Here is a 23,799-nt window from a genome sequence, read left to right as displayed (position 1 = left end):
TATATATGTCCATGCCACTCTCTCGCTTTGTCACAGCTTACCCTTCCCCCTCCCCATATCCTCAAGTCCATTCTCTAGTAGGTCTGTGTCTTTAGCCTAGGTTCTTCATGACATTTGTTTTTCTTAGATTCCATATAAATGTGTTAGCATACGGTATTTGTCATTCTCTTTCTGACTTACTTCATTCTGTATGACAGACTCTAGGTCCATCCATCTCATTACAAATAGCTCAATTTCGTTTCTTTTTATGGCTGAGTAATATTCCATTGTATATATGCATCACATCTTCTTTATCCATTCATCTGATGATGGACACTTAGGTTGTTTCCATCTCCTGGCTATTGTAAATAGAGCTGCAATGAATATTTTGGTACATGACTCTTTCTGAATTATGGTTTTCTCAGGGTATATGCCCAGTAGTGGGATTGCTGGGTCATATGGTAGTTCTATTTGTAGTTTTTTAGGAAACTCCATACTGTTCTCCATACTGGCTGTACCAATTCACATTCCCACCAGTAGTGCAAAAGTGTTCTCTTTTCTCCACACCCTCTCCAGCATTTATTGTTTCTAGATTTTTTGATGATGGCAATTCTGACTGGTGTGAGATGATATCTCGTAATTTTGATTTGCATTTCTCTAATGATTAAGGATGTTGAGAATTCTTTCATGTGTTTCTTGGCAGTCTGTATATCTTCTGGGGAGAAATGTCTATTTAGGTCTTCTGCCCATTTTTGGATTGGGTTGCTTGTTTTTTGTTATTGAGCTGCATGAGCTGCTTGTAAATTTTGGAGATTAATCCTTTGTCAGTTGCTTCATTTGCAAATATGTTCTCCCATTCTGAGGGTTGTCTTTGCTCTTGATTATGGTTTCCTTTGCTGTGCAAAAGCTTTGAAGTTTCATTATGTCCCATTTGTTTAATTTTGTTTTAATTTCCATTTCTCTAGGAGGTGGGTCAAAAAGGATCTTGCTGTGATTTATTTCATAGAGTGTTCTGCCTGTTTTCCTCTAAGAGTTTGATAGTTTCTGGCCTTACATTTAGCTTTTTAAGCCATTTTGAGCTTATTTTCATGTATGGTGTTAGAGAGTGTTCTAATCTCATACTTTTACATGTACCTGTCCACTTTTCCCAACACCACTTATTGAAGAGGCTGTCCTTTCTCCACTGTACATTCCTGCATCCTTTATCAAAGATAAGGTGACCATATAAGCGTGCGTTTAATTCTGGGCTTTCTATCCTGTTCCATTGATCTATCTTTCTGTTTTTGTGCCATTACCATACTGTCTTGATTACTGTAGCTTTGTAGTATAGTCTGAAGTCAGGGAGCCTGATTCCTCCAGCTCTGTTTTTCCTTCTCAAGATTGCTTTGGTTATTCAGGGTCTTTTGTGTTTCCATACAAATTGTGAAATTTTTGGTTCTAGTTCTGTGAAAAATGTCAGTGGTAGTTTGATAAGGAATGCATTGAATCTGTAGATTGCTTTGGGTAGTAGAGTCATTTTCACAATGTTGATTATTCCAATCCAAGAACATGGTATATCTCTCCATCTATTTGTATGATCTTTAATTTCTTTCATCAGTGTCTTATAATTTTCTGCATACAGGTCTTTTGTCACTTTAGGTATGTTTATTCCGAGATATTTTATTCTTTTTGTTGCAATGATAAATGGGAGTGCTTTCTTGATTTCACTTTCAGATTTTTCATCATTAGTGTATAGGATTGCCAGAGATTTCTGTGCATTAATTTTGTATCCTGCTACTTTACCAAATTCATTGATTAGCTCTAGTAGTTTTCTGGTAGCATCTTTAGGATTCTCTATGTATAGTATCATGTCATCTGCAAACAGTGACAGCTTTACTTCTTCTTTTCCGATTTGGATTCCTTTTATTTCCTTTTCTTCTCTGATTGCTGTGGCTAAAACATCCAACACTATGTTGAATAAGAGTGGTGAGAGTGGGCAACCATGTTTTGTTCCTGATCTTAGTGGAAATGCTTTCAGTTTTTCACCATTGAGGATGATGTTGGCTTTGGGTTTGTCATATATGGCCTTTATTATGTTGAGGAAAGTTCCCTCTATGCCTACTTTCTGCAGGGATCTTATCACAAATTGGTGTTGAATTTTGTGGAAAACTTTTGCTGCATCTATTGAGATGATCATATGCTTTTTCTCCTTCAATTTGTTAATGTGGTGTATCAAGTTGATTGATTTGCAAATATGGAAGAATCCCTGCATTCCTGGAATAAACCCCACTTGATCATTGTGTATTATCCTTTTAATGTGCTGTTGGATTCTGTTTCCTAGTATTTTGTTCAGGATATTTGCATCTATGTTCATCAGTGATATTGGCCTGTAGTTTTCTTTCCTTGTGACATCCTTGTCTGGTTTTGGTATCAAGGTGATGGTGGCCTCATAGAATGAGTTTGGGAGTGTTCCTCCCTCTGCTATATTTTGGAAGAGTTTGAGAAGAATAGGGGTTAGCTCTTCTCTAAATGTTTGATAGAATGTGCCTGTGAACACATCTGGTCCTGGGCTTTTGTTTGTTGGAAGATTTTTAATTTCAATTTAAGTGCTTGTGGTTGGTCAGTTCATATTTTCTATTTCTTCCTGATTCGGTCTTGGCAGGTTGTGCATTTCTAAGAATTTGTCCATTTCTTCCATTTTATTGGCATAGAGTTGCTTGTAGTAATCTCTCATGATCTTTTTATTTCTGCAGTGTCAGTTGTTACTTCTCCTTTTTCATTTCTAATTCTATTGATTTGCAGCTTCTCCCTTTTTGTCTTGATGAATCTGGCTAATGGTTTATCTACTTTGTTTATCTTCTCAAAGAACCAGCTTTTAGTTTTATTGATCTTTGTTACCGTTTCCTTCATTTCTTTTTCATTTATTTCTGATCTGATTTTTATGATTTCTTTCCTTCTGCTAAGTTTGAGGGTTTTTTCTTCTTCTTTCTCTAATTGCTTTAAGTGCAAGGTTAGGTTGTTTATTCGAGATGTTTCCTGTTTCTTAAGGTAGGATTTTATTGCTATAAACTTCCCTCTTAGCTCTGCTTTTGCTGCATCCCATAGGTTTTGGGTCGTCGTGTCTCCGTGGTCATTTGTTTCTAGGTATTTTTAAATTTCCTCTTTGATTTCTTCAGTGAATACTTCGTTATTAAGTAGTGTATTGTTTAGCCTCCATGTGTTTGTATTTTTTACAGATCTTTTCCTGTAATTGATATCTAGTCTCATAGCACTGTGGTTGGAGAAGATACTTGATACAATTTCAATTTTCTTAAATTTACCAAGGCTTCATTTGTGACCCCAGATATGATCTATCCTGGAGAATGTTCCATGAGCACTTGAGAAAAATGTGTATTCTGTTGTTTTTGGATGGAATGTCCGATAAATATCAATTAATTCCATCTTGTTTAATGTATCATTTAAAGCTTTTGATTCCTTATTTATTTTCATTTTAGATGATCTGTCCATTGGTTAAAGTGGGGTGTTAAAGTCCCGTACCATGAATGTGTTACTGTCGATTTCCCCTTTTATGGCTGTTAGTATTTGCCTTATGTATTGAGGTGCTCCTATGTTGGGTGCATAAATATTTACAATTTTTATATCTTCTTCTTGGATCTATCCCTTGATAATTTTGTAGTGTCCTTCTTTGTCTCTTCTAATAGTCTCTATTTTAAAGTCTATTTTGTCTGATGTGAGAATTGCTACTCCAGCTTTCTTTTGGTTTTCATTTGCATGAAATATCTTTTTCCATCCCCTTACTTTCAGTCTGTATGTGTTTGTAGGTCTGAAGTAGGTCTCTTGTAGACAGCATATATAAGGGTCTTGTTGTATCCATTCAGCCAATCTGTGTCTTTTGTTTGGAGCATTAAGTCCACTTATATTTAAGGTAATTATCGATATGTATGTTCCTATTCCCATTTTCTAAATTGTTTTGGGTTCGTTACAGTAGGTCTTTCCCTTCTCTTGTGTTTCTTGCCTAGAGAAGTTCCTTTAACATTTGTTGTAAAGCTGGTTTTGTGGTGCTGAACTCTCTCAGCTTTTGCTTGTCTGTAAAGCTTTTAATTTCTCCATCATATCTGAATGAGATCGTTGCTGGGTAGAGTAATCTTTGTTGCAAGTTTTTCTCCTTCATCACTTTAAATATGTCCTGCCATTCCCTTCTGGCTTGCAGAGTTTCTGCTGAAAGATCAGCTGTTAACCTTATGGGGATTCCCTTGTGTGTTATTTGTTGTTTTTCCCTTGCTGCTTTTAATATGTTTTCTTTGTATTTAATTTTTGACAGTTTGATTAATATGTGTCTTGGCGTATTTCTCCTTGGATTTATCCTGTATGAGACTCTCTGTGCTTCCTGGACTTGATTAACTATTTCCTTTCCCATATTAGGGAAGTTTTCAACTATACTCTCTTCAAATATTTTCTCAGTCCCTTTCTTTTTCTCTTCTTCTTCTGGAAACCCTATAATTCGAATGTTGGTGTGTTTAATGTTTTCCTAGTGGTCTCTGAGACTGTCCTCAGTTCTCTTCATTCTTTTATCTTTATTCTTCTCTGCAGTCGTTATTTCCACTATTTGATCTTCCAGGTCACTTATCCGTTCTTCTGCCTCAATTATTCTGCTATTGATCCCATCTATAGCATGTTTAATTTCATTCATTGTGTTGTTCATCATTGCTTGTTTCATCTTTAGTTCTTCTAGGTCCTTGTTAAATGCTTTTTGCATTTTGTCTATTCTATTTCCAAGATTTTGTATCATCTTTACTATCATTATTCTGAATTCTTTTTCAGGTAGACTGCCTATTTCCTCTTCATTTGTTAGGTCTGGTGGGTTTTTATCTTGCTCCTTCATCTGCTGTGTGTTTTTCTGTCTTCTCATTTTGCTTATCTTACTGTGTTTTGGGTCTGCTTTTTGCAGGTTGCATGTTCTTAGTTCTCATTGTTTTTGGTGTCTGTCACCAGTGGCTAAAGTTTGTTCAGTGGGTTGTGTAGGCTTCCTGGTGGAGGGGACTAGTGCCTGTATTCTGATGGATGAGGCTGGATCTTGTCTTTCTGGTGGGCAGGTCCACGTCTCGTTGTCTGTTTTGGGGTGTCTGTGGACTTATTATGATTTTAGGTAGCCTCTCTGCTAATGGGTGGGGTTGTGTTCCTGTCTTGCTAGTTGTTTGGCTCAGGTTGTCCAGCACTGTAAGTTGCTGGGCATTGAGTGAAGCAGGGTGCTGGTTTTGAGATGGAGATCTCTGGGAGGTTTTGGCCATTTGATATTATGTGGAGCTGGGAGGTCTCTTGTGGACCAGTGTCCTGAAGTTGGCTCTCCCACCTCAGAGGCACAGCACTGACTCCTGGCTGCAGCACCAAGAGCCTTTCATCCACACGGCTCAGAATAAAAGGGAGAAAAAGTAGAAAGAAAGAAAGAAAGAAAAGAAAGAAAGAAAGAAAGAAAGAAAGAAAGAAAGAAAGAAAGAAAGAAAGGAAGGAAGGAGGGAGGGAGGGAGGGAGGAAGGAAGGAAGGAAGGAAGGAAAGAAAGAAAGAAAGAAAGAAAGAAGGAAAGAAGAAGGGAGGGAGGGATGGAAGGAGGAAGGAGGTAAGGAGGTAGGGAGGGAAGGAAAGAAAGAAAGAAGGAAAAAAGAAGATAAAATAAAGTAAATTAAAAAAATGAAGTTATTAAAATATAAAATAATTATTAAGAAAAAAAAATGTTTTAAAAGAAAAGACGGATAGAACTCTAGGACCAATGGTGGAAGCAAAGCTATACAAACAACATCTCACACAGAAGCATACACATACACACTCACAAAAAGAAGAAAAGGGGAAAAAATCATAAATCTTGTTCTCAAAGTCCACCTCCTCAATTTGGGATGATTCATTGTCTATTCATATATTCCACAGATGCAGGGTACATCAAGTTGATTGTGGAGCTTTAATCCGCTGCTCCTGAGGCTACTGGGAGAGATTTCCCTTTCTCTTCTTTGTTCTCACCGCTCCCGGGGCTCAGCTTTGGATCTGGCCCCGCCTCTGCATGTAGGTCACTGGAGGGCTTCTTCTCTTCACTCATACAGGACGGGGTTAAAGGAGCAGCTGCTTCGGTGACTCTGGCTCACTCAGGCCGAGGAGAGGGAGGGGTACGGAGTGCTGGGTGAGTCTGCGGCGGCAGAGGCCAGTGTGACGTTGCACCAGGGTGAGGCGTGCTATGCGTTCTCCCGGGGAAGTTGTCCCTGGATCCCGGGACTCTGGCAGTGGCGGGCTGCACAGGCTCCCCGGAAGGGGGGTATGAATAGTGACCTGTGCTCGCACACAGGCTTCTTAGTGGTGGCAGCAGCAGCCTTAGTGTCTCATGCCCGTCTCTGGGGTCCACACTTTGAGCCGCGGCTCGTGCCCATCTCTGGAGCTCCTTTAAGCAGCACTCTTAATCCCCTTTCCTCACGCACCAGGAAACAAAGAGGGAAGAAAAAGTCTCTTGCCTCTTTGGCAGGTCCAGACTTTGCCTGGGACTCCCTCCTAGCTAGCCATGGTGCACTAACCCCCTGCAGGCTCTGTTCTCGCCACCAACCCAGTCCTCTCCCTGCGCTCCAACCTCTCCCTGAAGCCCGAGCCTCAGCTCACAGCCCCGCCCGCCCCGGCGGGTGAGCAGACAGGCCTCTCGGCCTGGTGAGTGCCATTCAGCAACGATCCTCTGTGCTGGAATCTCTCCACTTTGCCTTCTGCACCCCTGTTGCTGTGCTCTGCTTCACAGCTCCAAAGCTTCCCCCTCCACCACCCGCATTCTCCACCCGCAAGGGGGCTCCTAGTGTGTGGAAACCTTTCCTCCTTCACAACTCCCTCCTACTGGTGCAGGTCCCGTCCCTATCCTTTTGCCTCTTTTTATTCTTTTTTCTTTTGCCCTACCCAGGTACGTGGGGACTTTCTTGCCTTTTGGGAGGACTGAGGTCTTCTGCCAGCAGTCAGCAGTTGTTCTGTAGGAGTTGTTCCACATGTAGTTGTATTTCTGGTGTATCTTTGGGGAGGAAGGTGATCTCCGCACCTTACTCTTCCGCCATCTTCCCCTTGTCCCGACCAACCCTATTATATGTTAAAGGATGTGGGCTAGCAGTGACTTGAATAACATTTAATCAATGGGAAAGCTCCTTTAGCCCCAGGATTCCTCAGAACTGATTTACATTTCCAAATCTTAAGTTTTGGCCTGTAGAGAAACAGCATTTCCAAGGTGAAAGGGCTTATATGTGTAAGTGTGTGTGTGTGTTTGTGTGTGTGTGCGTGTGATTCTTGGAGCAAAGGCCTAGAGCAGTTTAACTGTTGAAAAAGTGCTCTGTGGCCAGAGATGAAAAGGTAATCTTCCCATATGCTCAAAAAGCAAGAGACTTCCTAGTTGCTTAATAGATATGTTGTTCACTAATGAAAGGCAGTGATTCTTTAAAGAGCTGTAATTATTTTTTTTCATTTGAAGGATGAAGGATAGGTGCACGTGTTCTCTATCTCCTTCATAATGGATTTCTAAATGACAATTTATATATCTGCCAGGGTGATAGTGTGGTTTAGTGGAAAGGCCATGGGCTCTGGAATTGGGTTTGAATTCCAGAGCTGTCACTTAATGTCACTTACAGAGACCCCTTGTGCTTTTTTTTTTTTTTTTTTTTTTTTTTTTTTTGCGGTACGCGGACCTCTCACTGTTGTGGCCTCTCCCGTTATGGAGCACAGGCTCCAGACCCGCAGGCTCAGAGGCCATGGCTCACGGGTCCAGCCGCTCAGCGGCATGTGGGATCTTCCCGGATACGGGCACAATCCCGTGTCCCTTGCATTGGCAGGCAGACCCTCAACCACTGCGCCACCAGGGAAGCCCCCCTTGTGCTTTTTGATCCTCAGTTTTATCACCAGTAAAATGACCATAATAAGATGCATTTCACAGGTGTGCTGCAACAATTGAATGTGATGTGACAATCGAATACTATGATGTGTCTCTGTTACACAGGATAGTGGCTAATAACTTTAGAGTCAGACAGCCAGACATGGGGAAAAGTGCTCTACACGTATTACCTCATTTAGTCCTCACAACACCTCTATGGAGGAGTGCTATTATTATTGCTATTATACAGAACAGGAAAGGATATGAAAACCTTAACTTGTAAAAGTAACACATGAGGGAATGGTCATTTGTTTCCAAAAATAAGTTTAGCTTTATGAAGAACTGTAGCCATAGCCACCCTCCCAATCATGAAACTTCCTTCTTAGAGGGGGTGGCCCAGAACTAAGCATGTAATGTTTGTATGGGCAGATTAGCACATAAGATGTAGCTGTCAGCGCTCTCTTTCTGGACACTGTATCTGTTGAAATGGCCTAACAACATCACGTTACATTTGCTGGCAATAGCACAATTTGATTAACAAGGAGTTTACCTTATACAGTTATTCTAATTAAATTTCATCTCATTAGATTTAAACTTATTTTTGGATTCTCACTTGGTTATGTAATATCAGTCTATTATCTATTTATCTGTCTGTCATATATCATCTACTTAGATGTCTATATTCTTTTCTTTTTCATATTCCTTAACATTAATCAAGTACCTACTCTATACCAGGCATTCTTGATATGGATATTAGAGATCCAAAAATGAACTAAATATCTGCTGCTTTCAAAGACTTCCCATGCTCTTGGGTAAGACTAATTATATGTAATAAACTTGAGAGCACAGAGGTAGGAATCACTAAATATGTCCAGGGTGAGTTGTGAGATCAGAGAAATCTTCACAAAGCGGATGATGTTTGAGGGCAGATTTTTTCTTTTTTTTTGCAGTATGCGGGCCTCTCAGTGTTGTGGCCTCTCCCATTACGGAGCACAGGCTCCAGACACGCAGGCTCAGCGGCCATGGCTCACAGGCCCAGCCGCTTCATGGCATGTGGGATCTTCCCGGACTGGGGCACAAACCCGCGTCCCCTGCGTCGGCAGGTGGACTCTCAACCACTGCGCCACCAGGGAAGCCCATTGAGGGCAGATTTGATAATGATGATAACAGGCACTATTTATTCCCTCAATACTCATTCAATAAATATTGACCAATTTATCTAATGATCAATTATTGAATGTTAATTATGTTTCTGGCATCCACATTGAGAGATACAGTGGTAAATTACACAGACCTTGAGTTTATAGCCTAGTATAATTACATAATTATATGCTATTAAGTAATTTATTAAAAGTGAGGGACAACATAATATAGTGATTTAAAAGCATGGATTCTGGGACCAGATCACCTGGCTTCAAATCCCCAGCTCTACTACTTACCAGATGTATGGCCTTGTGTAAATAACTTCTCTGTACTTCAGTTTCATCATCTGAAAAATGGGAATAAAAATAGGACCTACTTCATAGGATTGTCATGAGAATTGCATTGGACAATAATCTAAAGTGCTTAGTTCCTGGAGAACAGCAAGTGATATATAAATATTTGTGCATCAAGTGCAGAAAAGATGAAATAGTGGGAGCCTTGGAAACACATAACATATAACAAAGAGAAGGGGCAATCTAGTTTGGGGATTCAGGAAAGGTTTCCTGATGATGTGACAATTAAGCTAAGAACTGCACCAAGGAAGACTTCTCAGAAGGGACATTAAAGTTGACACATCTGAAAGAACAGTAGGAGTTTGTGATGCCAGGTCCTTGAGAGCTGGTTTAAAGAGATTGGTCTTTGTCATAAAGAAAATGGGAGGCTATTGACATGTTTTTTTTTTTTTTTTTTTTTGTGGTACGTGGGCCTCTCACTGTTGTGGCCTCTCCCGTTACGGAGCACAGGCTCCGGACACGCAGGCTCAGCAGCCATAGCTCACGGGCCCAGCCGCTCCGTGGCATGTGGGATCTTCCCGGACCGGGGCACGAACCCGTGTCCCCTGCATCGGCAGGCGGATTCTCAACCACCGCGCCACCAGGGAAGCCCTATTGACATGTTTTAAGTGGGTTAGTGAAACTTTGCATATTGGGAAAATCACTTTTTTATTAATTTTTATTGGAGTATAGTTGCTTTACAATGCTGCATTAGTTTCTGCTGTACAGCAAATTGAATCAGTTATACATATACATATATCCACCCTTTTTTAGATTTCCTTCACATTTAGGTCATCACTGAGCATTGAGTAGAGTTCCTTGTGCTACTGATGTTTGAAATAAAAGGATAGTAGGAGAAAACTAGAAATAAAGATACCAATTAAGAGGCGGTGGCAATATACAGGTGAAAGATGATGGTGACTGGGACTAAGGACATATCAATTGGAATGAAGAGGCCTGGAGAAATCTGAGAAATATTCAAGAGGTAGAAATGGCATAAAGAGCTTAAGAACTAAATAATTTAGTGTGTGTGTGTGTGTGTGTGTGTGTGTGTGTTTCAGTGATAGATGGAGTGATGAGAGAGATAGAGGAATTAAGGATGATATTCAAGTCTTTGGTTTTGAGTAGCTAGGTAAATGATGAGGCCATTCACTGAGGAAAGAGAACTGTGATGGAGAAGCAAATTCATAAGGAAAAGAGATGAGGAGTTCTGTTGCTGTGTTATTAATATGTGCTAGATACCATGTTATACACTTTATATGCATTATCAATATTCAGCAGCCCTGTGAGATGAGGTTTATCATTTTACACTAATTACTCTTTTTCAGATTATGAAATCAAGGCTTAGAGAGGTTAAACAACTTGCTCAAGATGACATAGCTAAATAAATGGCAAAATTGAGATGTGAAATGTGTTCTCTCTGACCCCTTAAGCCCACGTTCATTCCATATTTCTCCATAGTCTCAGAGGATAACTTGGATTACGCTTTTCAACTCCAACCAGCACCAAACACCTGACGTCTTCCTTGCTTTATTTCTCAACATCTGCCTCAATGACTAAAAGAAAGTCCTTAAGTGTAAGTAAGATGTCCAAGATTACTAAGTAAGCTCTGAGTTTGCAACCTAGAAAGGCTGGGAAACTAGAGAAACCAAAGTAATAACTTCTCTAAGGAGAGAATTCAATACAAATAGCTTTCCTTCCAGCTAACATTGCCCCATCACTGCTACCCAAGTCAGTTTTCCTGCTGGCACTCTTGCTCCTCTGCTTTTGTCCTTCCATATAACTGGTGACATAATCATTTTCCTTATGAATAATGATATTTTCCTAATTCTGAACTGGCACAGTCTGGCAGAGGGATTTTGTGCTGTGTCCAGCTGTAGAAGGAAGTCTGGTGGGTATATTTTGGTTGCCAAAATTTTGGAATTTCTGGGACATTTTGACCATTTTGGTGGTGTCTGGGGACACAATATATGAAATCAGGGCTGCTCTAAAAAAATCCGGGTTATTTGCTTCCTCTTCCCATATCCATAACTGCAAATTATACGAGTATATCTTCTCAATTTTCATTTAGGCCATTGATAAATCAGTGAATGGGCCAAGGCCAAGGCTTTTTAATCAGGTTTATGTCAGCCTGTTATTTAGTTACTCATCCCCTTTCAGAGTTGGCCCTGAATCAGTTGTGAACCCTATCAGTATTCCCCTAGGGCCTCTATCTAAAAAAGATTAGAATGAGAGAGCTTACTGAAGTCTCACACTCTATTCTCTTGCATGGATACCTTGTTAACAACACAAACAAAAACAAAGTTTATTTGTCATCACTTGTTTTCAGTGAATGCATGTTGGCTTCAAGTATATACTTTTTATAAGTCATCAAGGATCATTCCTTAAACAAGTCATTGAATCTCACCTGATTTCAAGAAGTTCATTTGTGGTTTATCAAAGGCACCCTCTTCCCCTTTCTGATAATGCTTACCCTGTTAAACTATCTTCAGCTTTCAAGCTTCACTGCAATCCTCCAGGGCTGTTTAATACCCAGTGGTTTAACCTTTCTCACAATTCTTGGTATGTAATTTTTCTGATTTAGGAGGCTTGAACTTATTTAAACTCATATCACTTGTATTTCGAGTACTTCTAACCAATGTTCATTTCACTGTGAATGAGGACTATTCTCCTTGTCGATCTATTTAACACTGGTAGTAGGAATTAATTTCTCAGATTAGCAGTTGTCTCCCAGAAGAGAGCAGTACCCTGAGTTGTGAGATAGTGTAACAAGTCTGTAAAAGCTCTGAGAATTATCTGTAATGATCTATCAGCAGGGCAGCTGCTGCTTCATGCAGCAAAATTTTGTGAATTAGCAAAAGCCATTCTCACACTCTCCTCGACCTCTCATACCCCTAACAGTTCCAGCTCTGCAAGTGAGTAGTTGGAGAGGGAACTATGCCTTTCTGCAAATTAGAAAAAGCTGTCCTTCCTTTGGGGCGTTGTGGCTTGAAACCATGGCACACAGGACAAGAAGAATAGGGGCTGGTTTTCAGTCCTCACTCATGCCCTCCACCAGGCCCCCTTGTGTAGTGAATAACCTGCAAACTGCACATGGTGAGTTCTGTCTATGAGGATAGGAAGAAACACCAATAGACAGGACAAGGCCACTGTCAAAACTTCCCTACATCAGTGTTGCTAAAGGCTGGCTTGGGGCATGGAATTCAGTTTCCATCTTAATTTCTTGACATTATGTCTGTGCTTCCAGAGAAGTTTCTCTATGAAGGATTTGTCTCATAGGGATTTACAGAAATATTAATTCCAGGTGAAATGCATCAACTGATTTTGATTTCAAAACGATTCAGAGAAGGCCCTTCAGACATTAAAAATGGGACCAGACTGCCCTGTCTGATCAAGATATCTCCTATAATTTCTCAGGCAAATGACTGGAATAGAAGAAATGGTCCCTTCTAGTGGAACCAGTGGTTCAAACCATGGGCTCTTGAGTCAAAATACCTGGATTCATAACTTGTCTCTGCCACTTCCTGTGTAAACTTGAGCAAGTCATTTGATCTCTGTGTCTCAGTCTGTTCATGAGTCAAATGAGAATCATAATAGCACCTACTTCATAGATTTGTTGTGATAATGAAATGAAATGGTAAATGTAAAGTGTTGAGTACAATGCCCGGCACATGGTGAGCATGTAATAACTATTAGTTATTAATAATAAACAGCAGGTTTCATAGAAGAACAGACTGGAAGAACAGACTGTCAGACCTGGAACAGCAGAATAATTTAGTCTACTCTCCTATATGTGGATTGAAAGGAATTCCAGAGAATATGAATGTTCAAACCAGAAAACCCCCAATTGTATAGGAAACTGAGTCTTACTGATGAAAATAAACTTGTCTTAGGTAACTCAGAGGGTTAGTGGCCTCTCCTAACCCAGTGTATCTGTCAATAAATAATTCTTAACTGGGATTGAAGATTTCGAGGGCAGATGAAGGTGATTATTTAAAAACTATAAAACAATGGGTCTGTTCTTTCTCTCCACTTATGCTGATGGACCTCCCTTCATACTTTGAAAGAAGACATGACCACTAATAACTTAGTGGTTTCACTGACCCAGAGATGAATAGCAAAGAGAGCATGGAGTTTGATGTACAGAGTCTTGAATTCTAGCACTGATTTTACCACTGAACTAGCTGTGTGACATTGGGACAAGTTGCTTGCCCACTTGGAGTCTCATTTTCCTCACATGCAAAATGTAGGTAACAATAATTGTCCTGCTTTCTTGACAAAGTTCTTGGAAAACTGAATGCAATAATGTATGCGTATACCAAGTGCTGTCCAAATGCTGATTGATATTCATATTGAATTTATCATGTTCATGCTGGTCATTTATGATGCTTCCCAGGATATGTTATTTTTTAAATTTTTTTTAGTGGCAATTTATTTTATTTTTTTATTTTTCTTAATTTTTTAATGTCTTTTTTGCAGTATAATTGCTTTACAATGGTGTGTTACTTTCTGCTTTATAACAAAGTGAATCAGTTATACATATGTTCCCATATCTCTTCCCTCTTGCATCTCCTTCCCTCCCACCCTCCCTATACCACCCCTCTAGGTGGTCACAAGGCACCTAGCTGATCTCCCTGTGCTATGCGGCTGCTTCCACTAGCTATCTATTTTATGTTTGGTAGTGTATATATGTCCATGCCTCTCTCTCACTTTGTCACAGCTTACCCTTCCCCCTCCCCATATCCTCAAGTCCATCCTCTAGTATGTCTGTGTCTTTATTCCCGCCTTACCCCTAGGTTTTTCATGACATTTTTTTTTCTTAGATTCCATATATATGTGTTAGCATACAGCATTTGTCTTTCTCTTTCTGACTTTACTTCACTCTGTATGACAGACTCTAGGTCCATCCACCTCACTACAAATAATTCAATTTTGTTTCCTTTTATGGCTGAGTAATAACCCATTGTAATATATGTGCCACATAATCTTTATCCATTCATCTGATGATGGACACTTAGGTTGCTTCCATCTCCTGGCTATTGCAAATAGAGTTACAATGAACATTTTGGTACATGACTCTTTTTGAATTATGGTCTTCTCAGGGTATATGCCCAGTAGTGGGACTGCTGGGTCATATGGTAGTTCTATTTGTAGATTTTTGGGAACCTCCATAGTGTTCTCCATAGTGGCTGTATCAATTCACAATCCCACCAGCAGTGCAAGAGTGTTTCCTTTTCTCCACACCCTCTCCAGCATTTATTGTTTCTAGATTTTTTGATGATGGCCATTCTGACCCGTGTGAGATGATATCTCATTATAGTTTTGATTTGCATTTCTCTAATGATTAGTGATGTTGAGCATTCTTTCATGCGTTTGTTGGCAATCTGTATATCTTCTTTGGAGAAATGTCTATTTAGGTCTTCTGCCCATTTTTGGATTGGGTTGTGTGTTTTTTTGTTATTGAGCTGCATGAGCTGCTTGTAAATTTTGGAGATTAATCCTCTGTCAGTTGCTTCATTTGCAAATATTTTCTCCCATTCTGAGGGTTGTCTTTTGGTCTTGTTTATGGTTTTCTTTGCTGTGCAAAAGCTTAGAAGTTTCGTTAGGTCCCATTTGTTTATTTTTGTTTTAATTTCCATTTCTCTAGGAGGTGGGTCAAAAAGGATCTTGCTGTGATTTATGTCATAGAGTGTTCTGCCTATGTTTTCCTCTAAGAGTTTGAAAGTTTCTGGCCTTACATTTAGGTCTTTAATCCATTTTGAGCTTATTTTTGTGTATGGTGTTAGGGAGTGCTCTAATCTCATACTTATACATATACCTGTCCTGTTTTCCCAGAACCACTTATTGAAGAGGCTGTCCTTTTTACACTGTATATCCCTGCCTCCTTTATCAAAGATAAGGTGACCATATGTGCATGGTTTTCTCTCTGGGCTTTCTATCCTGTTCCATTGATCTATCTTTCTGTTTTTGTGCCATTACCATACTGTCTTAATTATTGTAGCTTTGTAGTATAGTCTGAAGTCAGGAAGCCTGATTCCTCCAGCTCCATTTTTCATTCTCAAGATTGCTTTAGCTATTCAGGGTCTTTTGTGTTTCCATACAAATTGTGAAGTTTTTTGTTCTACTTCTGTGAAAAATGCCAGTGGTACTTTGATAGGGACTGCATTGAATCTGTACATTGCTTTGGATAGTAGAGTCATTTTCACAATGTTGATTCTTCCATTCCAAGAACATGGTATATCTCTCCATCTACTTGTAGCATCTTTAATTTCTTTCATCACTGTCTTATAATTTTCTGCATACAGGTCTTTTGTCACCTTAGGTAGGTTTATTCCTAGATATTTTATTCTTTTTGTTGCAATGGTAAATGGGAGTGTTTTCTTGTATTCACTTTCAGATTTTTCATCATTAGTGTATAGGAATGCCAGAGATTTCTGTGCATTAATTTTGTATCCTGCTACTTACAAAATTGATAAACCATTAACCAGACTCATCAAGAAAAAAAAGGAGAAGTCTCAAATCAATAGAATTAGACATGAAAAGGAGAAGTAACACCTGACACTGCAGAAATACAAAAGATCATGAGAGATTACTACAAGCAACTCTATGCCAATAAAATGGACAACCTGGAAGAAATGGAAAAATTCTTAGAAATGCACAATTGCCAAGACTGACTCAGGAAGAAATAGAAAAGGAACAGACCAATCACAAGCACTGAAATTGAAACTGTGATTAAAAATCTTCCAACACACAAAAGCCCAGCACCAGATGGCTTCACAGGTGAATTCTATCAAACATTTAGAAAAGAGCTAACACCTATCCTTCTCAAACTCTTCCAAAATATAACAGAGGTAGGAACACTCCCAAACTCATTCTATGAGGCCACCATCACCCCGGTACCAAAACCAGACAAAGATGTCACAAAGAAAGAAAACTACAGGCTAATGTCACTGATGAATAAGGATGCAGAAATCCTCAACAAAATACTAGCAAACAGAATCCAACAACACATTAAAGGGATCATACACCATGATCAAGTGGGGTTTATTCCAGGAATGCAAGGATTCTTCAATTTACGCAAATCAATCGTGATACAACATATTAACAAATTGAAGGAGAAAAACCATATGATCATCTCATTAGGTGCAGAGAAATCTTTTGACAAAATTCAACACCCATTTATGATAAAAACCCTGCAGAAAGTAGGCACAGAGGGAAATTTCCTCAACATAATAAAGGCCATATATGACAAACCCACAGCCAACATCATCCTCAATGGTGAAATACTGAAACCATTTCCACTAAGATCAGGAACAAGACAAGGTTGCCCACTCTCACCACTCTTATTCAACATGGTTTTGGAAGTTTTAGCCACAGCAATCAGAGAAGAAAAGGAAATAAAAGGAATCCAAATCAGAAAAGAAGAAGTAAAGCTGTCACTGTTTGCAGATGACATGATACTATACATAGAGAATCCTAAAGATGCTACCAGAAAACCACTAGAGCTAATGAGGGTGCATTATTTAAAGTGCCTTCATAAGGTGGAGTGGGGTAATGGTTGGCTTGCTTTTCCAATTATATAAACATCCTTCTCCTTAACTTGGGGGAACTGTGTTTGTTTTCCCCACTGGCTGTTTTCACTCACTGGAGATGTATGTTCCCGTTTTTGTGAAGGATCTCTAAAGTCTAGTCTCTCTTTTTATGGTCTTCATCAAAATTTTGGATTCAGGAGCCCAAGGATTCAGACATTTTGTCACAAATATGTATAAAACAATTTTGCACATATAATCACTGTTAACAGTTTGGGATATTTTTTTCAGACTTGTTTTATCCCTAATACACACAAATAAGTACATGTATATATATTTGCATAGCATTTTATTTTTACAAGAACAGGATTATACCATTATAATATATTGTCATTTTCTTTACCCAATTCATACATCTTGAATACATTTCCATTTGAGTACAAAAGATTGGCTTTATTCCTTTTAACAAAGGCATAGTATTTAATTTAATCACTCCCTTATTAATCTATATTTATGTTGTTTCCAACTTTTCACAATGTCAAACAGTTCTGCAATTGGAGATTACTGTGCCCCCCCCTCTGTGTATGTGTGTGTGTGTGTGTGTGTTTCTGCAATTTTTCAGATAATTCTATAGGGTAAATTTCAATACAATTTTTGGATCAAAGTGTGTGGACGTTTCAAATTCTCATAGAGACTAGCATATTGTTCAATTTTCACTCCAATTGTCAGTCAATATGTGAACGGGATTCCACACACTTTTTAATCTATGCATTTGATTGGTGAAAAATCCAATTGCTGTTTTAATTTGAAAATGAAGGTATAAACTGAGCATTTCTTCATATATTTAATGGGTATTTCTTTTTGTTTTTCATATTTTGGTTTTTCTTTTTTTGGACAAGAACTTGCTTCTGTCCTTTGTCCATTTATCTTTAAAAGTATTAACCATATTTGTTATACAGGTTCCAAACATGCTAAAACTAAAACAAGAGCCACTCCATGTGAGAGAAAAGTGACCCAAACAAAGAATCAAGAGTCTTGAAGTCCAAGCCCTATTTAGACACCAGTTTGCTGTGCAACCTTGGACAAGTCAATTAACTTCCCTCAGCCTCATTTTCCTCAACTTAAAAATAGAGAAATAGGGCTTTTCTGGTGGCGCAGTGCTTGAGAGTCCACCTGCTGATGCAGGGGACATGGGTTCGTGCCCCGGTCTGGGAGGATCCTACATGCCGCGGAGCGGCTGGGTCCGTGAGCCATGGCCACTGAGCCTGTGCATCCCAAGCCTGTGCTCCGCAATGGGAGACGTCACGACAGTGAGAGGCCCACGTACCACACACACACACACACAAAGAGAAATAATGGCTTTCAGTATCCTTTGTATAATAACATTTCTATAAAATCAAATGAGTTTTCTTTAACAAGTATAAAGCACTATTGGCAAATAAGGCATTGAGTCTGAAAACCGACAGAATAAAAAGAAAAATGTAATTAAAACTAAAAAAATCGTATTTATTTTAAAATATTTTCTTAAAACTCTGTGAGTTGACCTTCAAGGTGGCAGAAGAATAAGATGTGGAGATCACCTTCCTCCCCACAAATACATCAGAAATACATCTACATGTGGAACAACTCCTACAGAACACCTACTGAACGCTGGCAGAAGACCTCAGACCTCCCAAAAGGCAAGAAACTCCCCATGTACATGGGTAGGGCCAAAGAAAAAACAGAGACAAAAGAATAGGGATGGGACCTGCACCACTGGGCGGGAGCTGTGAAGGAGGAAAGGTTTCCACACACTAGGAAGACCCTTCACTGGCAGAGATGGGGTTTCAGGCATGGAGGAAGCTTCAGAGCCATGGAGGAGAGCACAGCAACAGGGGTCCGGAGGGCAAAGCAGAGAGATTCCCATAAAGAATATCAGTGTCAACCAGCACTAACCAGCCTGAGAGCCTTGTCTGCTCACCCACCAGGGTGGGTGGGGCCGGGAGCTGAGGCTCTGGCTTCGGAGGTCAGATCCCAGGGAGAGGACTGAGGTTGACTGCATGAACACAGCTTGAAGGAGGCTAGTGTGCCACAGCTAGCCAGGAGGGAGTCTGGGAAAAAGTCTGGACCTGCCTAAGAGGCAAGAGACCATTGTTTCCACATGCACAAGGAGAGGGGATTCAGAGCACCACCTAAACTAGCTCCAGAGATGTGCGCAAGCTGCGATTATCAGCGTGGACACCAGAGACGAGAATGAAATGCTAAGGCTGCTACTGCAGCCACCAAGAAGCCTGTGTGCGAACACAGGTCACTATCCACGCCTCCCCTCTTGGGAGCCTGTGCAGCATGCCACTGCCAGGGTGCCCTGATCCAGGGACAACCCCTGGGAAAACACACGGCACGCCTCAGGCTGTTGCAACATCATGCTAGCCTTTGACTCCACAGGCTCGCCCTGTATACTGTACCCACCTCCCCCTGGCCTGAGTGAGCCAGAGCTCCCTAATCAGCTGCTTCTTTAACTCTTTCCTGTTTGAGTGAAGAACAGACACCCTCAGGTGACCTACACGCAGAGGTGGGGCCAATTCCAAAGCTGAACCCCAGGGGTGGAGCTGTGCGAACAAAGAAGAGAAAGGGAATTTTTTTCCCAGCAGATTCTGGAGCAGAGGATTAAATCTCTACAATCAACTTGATGTACCCTGCATCTGTGCAATACCTGAATACACAGAGAGTCATCCCAAAATTGAAGTGGTGGACTTTGGGAGCAATGATATATATATTTTTTTCTTTTCCTCTTTTTGTGAGTGTGTATGTGTATGCTTCCTTGTGTGATTTAATCTGTATAGCACTGCTTTTACCATTTGTCCTAGGGTTCTGTCAGTCCTTTTTTTTTTTTAAGTATAGTTTTAGTGCTTGTTATCATTGGTGGATTTGGTTTTTGGTTTGGTTGCTCTCTTCTTTCTTTCCTTTTTAAATTACTTTTAATTTTTTTATTTTTAATAATTATTTTTAATTTCAATTATTTTATTTTATTTTTTCTTCTTTCTTTCTTTTTTTCTCTCTTTTCTTCTGAGCTGAGTCACTGACATGGTCTTGGTGCTCTGGCTGGGTGTCAGGCCTGTGTCTCTGCAGTGGGAGAGCCGAGTTCAGGACATTGGTACACCAGAGACCTCCAGCTCCACATAATATCAAACAGTGAAAGCTCCCCCAGAGATCTCCAACTCACCGCTAAGACACAGCTACACTCAACAACCAGCAAGCTACAGCGCTGGACACCTAGCAAGACAGGAACATGGCACCACCTATTAGCAGAGAGGCTGCCTAAAATCATAATGTCACAGACACCCCGAAACACACCACTGGATGTGGTCTGGTCCACCAGAAAGGCAAGATCTAGCCTCAACCACCAGAACAAAGGCACTAGTCCCCTCCACAAGGAAGCCTACACAACCCATGGAACAAACCTTAGCCACTGGTGGCAGACACGAAAAACAACAGGAAACACGAACCTGCACCTGTGAAAAGGAGACCCCAAACACAGTAAGTTAAGCAAAATGATAAGACAGAGAAACACAAAGCAGATGAAAGAGCAAGGTAAAAACCCATCTGACCAAACAAATGAACAGGAAATAGGCAATTTACGTAAAAAAGAATTCAGAGTAATGATAGTAAGGATGATCCAAAATCTTGGAAATAGAATGGAGAAAATACAAGAAACATTTAACAAACACCTAGAAGAACTAAAGAGCAAACAAACAATGATGAACAAAACAATAAGTGAAATTAAAAATTCTCTAGAAGGAATCAAGAGCAGAAAAACTGACGCAGAAGAATGGATAAGTAACATAGAGTGGAAATAACTACTGCAGAGCAGAATAAAGAAAAAAGAACAAAAAGAATCGTGGACAATCTCAGAGACTTCTGGGACAACATTAAACACACCAACATTCGAATTATAGGGGTCCCACAAGAAGAAGATAAAAAGAAAAGGACTAAGAAAATATTTCAAGAGATTATAGTTGAAAACTTCCCTAATATGGGAAAGGAAATACTGAATCAAGTCCAGGAAGTGCAGAGAGTCCCATACAGGATAAATCCAAAGAGAAACATGCCAAGACACATATTAATCAAACTATCAAAAATTAAATACGAGGGAAAAATATTAAAAGCAGCAAGGGAAAAAGAACAAATAACATACAAGGGAATCCCCATAAGGATAACAGCTGATCTTTCAGCAGAAACTCTGCAAGCCAGAAGGCAGTGGCAAGACATATTTAAAGTGATGAAGGGAAAAAAACCACAACCAAGATTGCTCTACCCAGCAAGGATCTCATTCAGATTTGATGGAGAAATTAAAATACTTACAGACAAGCAAAACCTAAGAGAATTCAGAACCACTAAACCAGCTTTATAACAAATGCTAAAGGAACTTCTCTAGGCAGGAAACACAAGAGAAGGAAAAGACCTACAATAATAAACCCAGAAGAATTAACAAAATGGTAATAGGAACAGAAATATCAATAATTACCTTAAATGTAAATGGATTAACTGCTCCAACTGACAGACATAGACTGGCTGAATGGATACAAAAAGAAGACCTGTATATATGCTTTCTACAAGAGACCCACCTCAGACCTAGGGACACATACAGACTGAAAGTGAGGGGGTTGAAAAAGATATTCCATGCAAATGGAAATCAAAAGAAAGCTGGAGTAGCAATTCTCATATCAGAGAAAATAGACTTTAAAACAAAGCCTATTACAAGAGACAAAGAAGGACACTTCATAATGATCAAGGGATCAATCCAATAGGAAGATATAACAATTGTTAATATTTATGCACCCAACATAGGAGCACCTCAATACATAAGGCAAATATTAACAGCCATAAAAGGGGAAATCGACACTAACACAATCATAGTAGGGGACTTTAACACCCCACTTCCACCAATAGACAGATCATCCAGAATGAAAAAAAAAATAAGGAAACTCAAGCTTTAAATGATACATTAAACAAGATGGACTTGACTGATATTTATAGGACATTCCATCCAAAAACAACAGGATACACATTCTTCTCAAGTGCTCATGGAACATTCTCCAGGATAGATCATATCTTGGGTCACAAAGCAAGCCTTGGAAAATTTAAGAAAATTGAAATCGTATCAAGTATATTTTCTGACCACAACACTATGAGACTAGATATCAATTACAGGAAAAAATCTGTAAAAAATACAAACACATGGAGGATAAACAATACACTACTTAATAACCAAGGGATCACTGAAGCAAACAAAGAGGAAATTAAAAAATACCTAGAAACAAATGACAATGAAAACACGACGACCCAAAACCCATGGGATGCAGCAAAATCATTTCTAAGAGGGAATTTTATAGCAACACAGTCCTACCTTAAGAAACAAGAAATATTTCACATAAACAACCGAACCTTACACCTAAAAGAATAAGAGAAAGAAGAAAAAGAAAAACTCCCAATGTTAGCAGAAGGAAAGAAATCATAAAGGTCAGATCAGAAATAAATGAAAAACAAATGATGGAAATGATAGCAAAGATCAATAAAACTAAAAGCTGGTTCTTTGAAAAGATAAAATTGATAAACCATTAGCCAGACTCATCAAGAAAAAAAGGGAGAAGACTCAAATCAATAGAATTAGAAATGAAAAAGCAGAAGTTACAACTGACACTGTAGATATACAAAGTGTCATGAGAAATTACTACAAGCAACTATATTCCAATAAAATGGACAACCTGGAATAAATGGACAAATTTTAGAAAAGCACAACCTTCTGAGACTGAACCAGGAAGAAGTAGAAAATATAAACATACCAATCTCAAACACTGAAATTGAGACTGTGATTAAAAATCTTCCAACACACAAAAGCTCAGGACAAGATGGATTCACAGGAGCATTCTGTCAAACATTTAGAGAAGAGCTAATAACTATGCTTCCCAAACACTTCCAAAATATAGCTGAGGGAGGAACAGTCCCAAACACATTCTATAGGCCAACATCACCCTGATCCCAAAACTAGAGATGTCACAAAGAAAGAAAACTACAGGCCAATATCACTGAAAAACACAGATGCAAATATCCTCAACAAATACTAGCAAACAGAATCCAACAGCACATTAAAATGATCATACACCATGATCAAGTGGGGTTTATCCCAGGAATTCAAGGATTCTTCCATATACGCAAATCAATCAATGTGATACACCATATTAACAAATTGAAGGATAAAAGCCATATGATCATCTCAATAGATGCAGAGAAAGATTTCAACAAAGTTTAGCACCAATTTATGATAAAAAACCCTCCAGAAAGTAGGCATAGAGGGAACTTTCCTCAACATAATAAAGGCCATATATGACAAACCCACAGCCAACATCGTCCTCAATGGTGAAAAACTGAAAGCATTTCCACTAAGATCAGGAACAAGACAAGGTTGCCCACTCTCAGCACTATTACTCAACATAATTTTGGAAGTTTTAGCCACAGCAATCAGAGAAGAAAAAGAAATAAAAGGAACCCACATGGGAAAATAAGTAAACCTGTCCCTGTTTGCAGATGACATGATATTATACATAGAGAATCCTAAAGATTCTACCAGAAAACTACTAGAACTAATCTGAATTTGGTTAAGTAGTAGGATACAAAATTAATGCACAGAAATCTCTTGCATTCCTATACACTAATGCTGAAAAATCTGAAAGAGAAATTAATGAGACACTCCCTTTTACCATTGCAACAAAAAGAATAAAATACCTAGGAATAAACCTACCTAAGGAGACAAAAGACCTGTATGCAGAAGACTATAAGACACTGATGAAAGAAATTAAAAATGATACAAACAGATGGAGAGATATACCACGTTCTTGGATTGGAAGAATCAACACTGTGAAAATAACTGTACTACCCAATGCAATCTACAGATTCAATGCAATCCCTCCAACTACCAATGACATTTTT

The sequence above is a fragment of the Globicephala melas genome, chromosome X, assembly GCF_963455315.2.
Source record: "Globicephala melas chromosome X, mGloMel1.2, whole genome shotgun sequence".
NCBI classification, from domain to species: domain Eukaryota; kingdom Metazoa; phylum Chordata; class Mammalia; order Artiodactyla; family Delphinidae; genus Globicephala; species Globicephala melas.
The sequence above is the reverse complement of the archived record's forward strand: the minus strand, read 5'-3'. Positions refer to the sequence as shown.